The 6,836-nt window shown below is 41.9% G+C and overlaps 1 long non-coding RNA gene across 1 annotated transcript; it reads left to right on the top strand.

Annotated features, from left to right (window-relative positions):
* Positions 1-950: 950 nt before the first annotated feature.
* LOC121837097 lies at positions 951-4,343 on the top strand. Its single transcript, XR_006078112.1, has 3 exons — positions 951-966; positions 2,809-2,870; positions 4,225-4,343. It is a non-coding gene; the product is annotated as an uncharacterized LOC121837097 (long non-coding RNA).
* The last annotated feature ends 2,493 nt before the right edge of the window (positions 4,344-6,836 follow it).

Raw genomic sequence — 6,836 nt, 5'->3', positions numbered from 1 at the left:
TTATTTTCACGGAGTTGATTTTTTTGGGAAGTGCTGGTTTCAGGAATATTTCGCTCGCAGGCACAATATTTTGCGATTAGGAGTGATATGCAATGTAATGGTACCCATGGGGTGACTATTTGCATCACCGAATTTTCGTGATTTTGATCGTGGCAACATTTGCGAAAATGGCATCGTCACAAAAATTATGCCATTTACAGTATTAATCGATGGTCACTCCACATAGCTTTGCTTTCACCACTTAATGAGTGAGGTGCGGCATGACAACTCGCATTTGTACCAAGAGACTGCAGTAAAGAATGGTACTACATTTAAAGGAAATATGTAGAATCAAATACTTGCTCTGCTTGAAGACTAAAATATTTATCCTGTTAACTACGTATTACTATTTTCATGTAATTGCAGGGTCTCAAAGATTTGTAGCATCTGGAAAACAGGACGAGGCCCCTTCAGCAACCTACTCTAGTAGATTATAACTTGGTTCAATGGATGATTTCCACAAAATAATTGAAATATGTACAAAAGAAAACATAAAACATGTATGTTTGCTTTGTTGTGTTGTGTATACAGCACTTGACATTAGGACAACGCTTTTGAAGATGGTATTTATGATGGACGGTTTCGGTTTAGCTTTTTTGCCCTCGGACTACAAGCTAGATTAACTTTAGTTCTCAGCACAGTTTTCTCACTGTCTCAATAATATATTTGACCAAAATGCTCAAATTGATAGCGTATTTGTTACTTATTTTGTAGTGGCTTTTTTATGCATTCCCACACTCTACTGCTCTTGGCTCCTGAGGGCGTAATAATTAAGTTGAGGTTAATTAATTGTAGTGGTAATTAAAGGATCTAATATTTTTCATAGGAAAGTCGTAACAGCAGTAATTACGCTGTACATTCATTGGATGAGTCTGACCATGAGGAAGGAATCGGAGGAGCCTCATCACACCCTTTCTGGCATCAAAGGTAAGAGAATGTTGTATATTTTGTAATGGAGAAGCGAAGTAAAGAGCAATGTCTGTTCATTTTGTACATAGAAAGCATTCGATAAATGTAATCAAATGCAGACTTAGCTCACACAAGCTAAGGACAGGTATGACATGTCCATATTTTATGAAATTGAGCATTGGTTCAGCGAGAGAATTTTCCAGACCCCTGATTTTAAAAATAACTTCTTACTGATAGTGCAGGACTTGCGGATTTGATTAACTTGTTCACTTTAGTGTTCACCTCGACCAGACCAAATGGCCGTGAGGAAGGTACTATACATGGGGACAACTTTTCTTTGCATACCGGAAGTGAAGAGAGCACGTATGTAGCTTCGATCAGTGCCCTGCTTGTGTAAGGTCACGGTCGCTCGTAGCTTTTTCTGCATTGCGAAGAAAAGCCGTCCCCGAGGATAACAACGTTCTGAGACTTAAAGAATGTCTAGTAAAGACTTAGTTAGTAAACATCTTTTGTAGCGATTTTGTTGTTATGGCCGACTCCACCCGAGCCAGGAGGCAACTGCGCATGCCCACAACGCCTAGCCGGCAACGGGCAATCGGAGCACAGGCTCCGTTCTGCTGCCATGTTTACTAAGCAGAGGGAGGGTGGCACCGCTTACGTTTGTCATTCAATCCAAGATGTCTGCCGCCAGTCACTTCCAACCACATCTTCTGCAGAGGCGTCGCAGTATAGGCCTCGGATACGATTTCAGGTTGACAAGGACCTCCGCTTGCTTCGCGAAATTCTTGCTGGTAACCAGTTCAAGTTGCAGCGATGTGGGAGACCGTTTTCAAATGTGTTTCTCTCGCAATCAAGCACCAATTCACGCTTTGCATTCTTTGCTTGCCAAGAAAGCAAAACAGATGTCTTCAACATCTCAGTTCATCATTAAAATCAAAATCAGCATTTCTATTTGCAAAATCATGCTATTTATTTTTCTTTGTTATTTTGGTTACCTTTAAAGGAACTAGGTGGCATTGAACACGAAACAAATTTCAATAGGGCCTATGTATTTTTTTATTTCTTCATTTATTTCAAATACATTCATTGCCACTGGCATTACAAAGGGGCGTGGGGCTAAAGGAGAACAACAGTTGGATAAGGCAGTTGTACCCTCTGTGCTTAATCTGAACAGTACAGAGTATCGATGACAGCTTGAAACGTATGATCAGTGACATTTTTGGCTGTAGATGCTGGAAGGTGCTTCCAATTGTCAGGGCGTTTTCAACTGCTCAATTGGTGTCATGTACCATCGCATCGCTAACTTTCGCAGAAAGCAGGGGTCTGTGGGTGTTTTTTCTGTGCATGTGCAACTCAGATTATCAACGCCCATGCAGTTGCTTGAATATTTTATGCATAGTATAAACTAACACTTCTAACTTTTTATTATTTTTGTTCCGATAGAATAAGCATTTAATTTTAACACAGAGAAGAGCAAAAGCTTTTCATCTTGGACATTGATCCTGCTCTATGTTTGGAATTGATGCACATGGGGGGAGGGGGCAGATGCCTCTCTTTTAGGCCATGTCGATTGCACTAGTCGCCACTTTGCAAGGAGGTGTCGAAACACTAAATTCTTTTCCTTTCCTTTTTTATTACATGAACTGTTCCTTTGGTGCTACTATTAGATTGCAAGTGCTCTCTGTGGCTTTATTTGGAAACACTGACAATATAGGTACAAATTTTGCTCCCATGGTACCTCACGGTGGTGTACTGAACCATTTGTTGTGCTCGGGCTCAGTGCGCCACCGCGAGCGAAGCGAAGCAGTCAAGACACCCTGATAACACTCTTTAGTGTTTTCTTTTTGCTTCACATTCCAGTGAGAGAGGTGATTACGAAGCTGCAGGCAACTTCATGGTCCCACCCTCATCAAGCCCTCCAGGTAAGCTTTTTCATTTTAAAGTATACACCTTTTCAACGCTTATCACTCAAACACAGAAACTGAGTCTCTGGAGAATGAAAGTATGCACAGCATACAGTATTTCGCAGAGGAGAGCTTTTCTGCATGCTGAGCATTTCACAGCCCGGTAAGGAACGAGGACAGCATGCCGAAGCCTTTTCTCAAAAAACCCATAGTAAAACCTGCACTTAATGGTCCCCTCTCACTCTGCCAGCATCGGACTGCAGCCTGTGTGTTACACCATCACCCAATCCGGAAACAATAAACGTTGCCAATGACTGTTGTAAGGCATTGTTTACATTTGAATTTGTTCGAATTGGGAGAGCCCTCCAGCACAGCACATAACACGGAAGCACTGCTAAGTTTAGGAGCTGCACAATGTTAACACATATGGATGTACAGAGCCGTCTCAGAGTAGGAATGCTCGTCTTCAGACAATTAACACACATGCATGTACAGAGTGTCTCTCTCAGAGAAGGAATGCTCGTCTTCAGACAATCAGGCTCACAAAGCTGTGACTCAATGGTACTAACAGTGCTCACAACCACAACTGCATTTGTTTTGTATACTGCGCGTGTAGCAGCAGGTCGCATTGCAAATGTTCCGATCTTGTCTACTTCGGTGGCCGCTTAGGTGGCAATTACAAAGAGAAATATACTGTAAACAACTTAATTTTCACAGGTGCCTATTTTTGTCGAACCTCGTAATTCAAAAAAAAAATTACAAAAAATTACTTGCACGAAGATGTCACCTCATGGATACGAATATTTATCATACCGGTCCCAATTGCGAATGTCGGTGCCTGCACGTAGTGCCAGAACTGGCACTTCGTGAAATTTGCAAGTTGTCGCACCCGCCAAAGTAGTAATTTACAGTAGTGGTTCGTCCAAAATACAGATGTGTTGTTTCTTATCAGTGGCAGTTATTAATGATCATATTTAACCTAATGTTGAATGTACTGTTTATATGCGTGGACTGTACGTGGCGTCATGTCCTTCCTCGCTGGTGGCAGAAGCGTGTCGTTAATGCGGTGCAAGCTGCACTGACTCCTTTCTGCTCACTCACGACCTGCTTGTAGAATAGGTACAGTATAGGCTATGCTCGAGGTAGTTCGGCCAGCCAAAAAAAGGACCAAATTACGTCAGTGCAACCGATGTAGTGCTATTTAAGTAGCAGCGCTAGTGGATGCTATAGCGCATGCAGTAGCTTCTATATCTTTATGTGAGCGAGCTGGTGCTTCTCTCTGTGCCCTCCTTTGGATAACAGAAACGACACTACATTCCATTCTATCTGTTGTCTAACATGTTTGCCCTTTTTGTTTTTGTTGTGCTTTCAGATTTCTCACGTCTTATACTAAGAGAGCTTCGCTTCGTAAAGAAGCAACTGAAAACAATAACCAAAAAGCTGTTGGAAAGAGAAGAACCTTGCGAGCCAGCTGAAGAAGCCTGTATTTCAGCACCATTGAAAACAGATGCAGATGTTGATGAAATTGAGGAAAAGCTGAAAGCAAGCCAGGAGTTCTGCCTGCAACTGGTAAGATTAAATCAAGTTTCTAGAAAACGCATGTGTTACTCTGTTGCACCTTAAAGGGGCCCTGAAGTCATATCTGAAGGTCATTTTTTGATATCTTATTCTTCAAAAGAGATTAGTTATTACAGATTTCAAGTTCTGAAATACAAAACCGCCTACTCATCTCAGGGCAATACAAAAGCACACATCTCTCTGGTGTACTGCATTCTCTAGACCAAGGAAGTTCCTAAAATCCACGCAGGTTGTAAACAAAGTTATTATAACTCGTTTTGAAAAGAGCATGATAAGCACACATTCTGAGGATACTCTGTTATATGGCTTCAGGGGAAGCCATCGCCTGCAATTAGACGACAAGCACTCTTCGTCGACCACAAGGAAGATCTCCTGGGAAATAGGCCGTGCAGGATTGTAACTTTGGGTTTGTTAGAATGCTTGGAACGCACAGATTGAGTTATCATCGTAAAAAGACGGTGTCAAAGATGACAGATTGAGTGATCATTGTAAAAAAGACTGTGTCAAAGATGACTTCAATGCCCCCTTAAAGGACAACTCCGGTTAGTTTTGAAAATATCGGGATAATAAATGATTATACTTTGGGAAACACTAAAACACGGTTCTACGTCATTTGTTTCCCAGAAAGTTCACTATTTTTATGTCAATCCTTATTAAGCGTAAACCCGAAAGTGAAACCGAAACTTCAATTACGGCTGCCTATACTGGTTCCGTGTCGTCATCGACTGTTCGTACGTGACCATGTAGTCCGAACATCTGCGCCAGCCTGCACGACGGGTTACAAGTGTAGTCTGCTCCAGGCAAATCTGACCTCCACCGTCGCTGAGCTCAGATGAAGCGACGAGGAGAGTGCGGGCGCACAAAGGCGCATGCGCGGTCCGTATCCTGTTTTGCTAGTGGCGCCACCTAGTACAAAACAAAGGAAACAATTATTCTGCGCGATGACGTTTGACTCAGCGTTTGGATGCGCTTTTTCGCCAATCTCATAAACTTTTAAGCGGTATTACGTGGTGATACTTGACGTGTGCTTGTTCTAGATGATACTGAAGAGAACTGCATCGTTTTCTCAACATCAAAAAGCAACCGAAGTTGCCCTTTAAGAGGACTGCAGCAAATGTTATGAGCTATCTGATTCAACCATGCATCAGAAGCACCATCTAACCTTGCTTTCTATGTATTTCTGCCTCTGCAGGTGATAACCTGGTTAGGTGGTAGTGTGCTTTGCTTTGCCAGCTTGGACATGGCTTAAGGCTTCATATAAAAGACACGCAAGGTTTCTGGTTTTCAATATTAACATAAAACCACTGCGAAATCTACCCTGAATATGATTAATGCAGAGCATTGGAGTCCCTACTACCCAAAATTTTGCACCGGCGTCCGTCTGTTGCTTGATGTGTTGAGGAGGAGAGAAGGTAGTGCCGAGAAGTGGCGGCGCTGAGCGGTAGAGTTCTGGCACAGCGGCATGAAAGTTGGTGAGCTGGGAAAGGCTAGCGCATGCGCGGTGCCGTGCTGTGCATGCGTACGACACAGCTAAGCGGCGGCGGCTTGCTCAAACACCATGGCTGCTGATGCAGCTGCTAAGCGTCACTAACAATTTTCACAGTATGAAGAAAGTGTAATCGATTGAACATAAAATTTTCAGATCAGTTTCACAGCACTTGCGTAGGAACGCTTACATAGTACAAGACTCTGTAGATTGTTTCACACTTCAACAAGAATCTGCACAGGGATTTCAGCTATTTTGATGAAGCAGAACTGAGTTGTTTGTTAAAGGCTGTGCTGTCCTGTTTTTTTATGTAATTGTTCTCCTATTTTGTGTTTTAGTTTTGTCTACTCAGAATAGATAGATACCAAAAACTTCAGCTTTAATATCATAGTGATAGTATAAGTATGAATTCAATATGCCGAACATTGTAAGGAATAAATTTTGGAATCAATGGTATCTAGATGGAATATGTTATATAACTAAGGTTCTGCATTTTCGAAGCTTACTTTTGCACGAAATCGGAGGGTGCTTTTCGTTGTCTCGTTTTAACCACAAATCATAGAGTTTTTCGGAGCTTTTTCTTTTTTTTTATGCGACTCAAATTCCAAGTTTTTCAGGGTTTTTGGTGAAGGAAACGAAGGCAGAAAACAACATTTGCCAATTTAAGTAAATCAGCCTTTTCGTAGGTGAGATGTGTTCGACCATTGCGGTAGGAAGGCTATCTTGATTTGCTGATAAGGGGCCTTGTGTAATCTCATATATTAAGCATAACTGGGGCTCTTCTTAGTGTGTGTTTTACGACCTTCACGCTATTATCTCCAGTTAGGCCTTGTGTGATGCTTAGGAGCAAAAGTTGAAACTGAAAAAGAAGAGATACATAAAAATTGTTTCCGGAGAGCGAACGTTTCAAGACAGGATGG

This window comes from Ixodes scapularis, unplaced genomic scaffold, assembly GCF_016920785.2.
Source record: "Ixodes scapularis isolate PalLabHiFi unplaced genomic scaffold, ASM1692078v2 PGA_scaffold3__209_contigs__length_174095766, whole genome shotgun sequence".
Lineage (NCBI taxonomy): Eukaryota > Metazoa > Arthropoda > Arachnida > Ixodida > Ixodidae > Ixodes > Ixodes scapularis.
The sequence above is the reverse complement of the archived record's forward strand: the minus strand, read 5'-3'. Positions and strand labels throughout refer to the sequence as shown.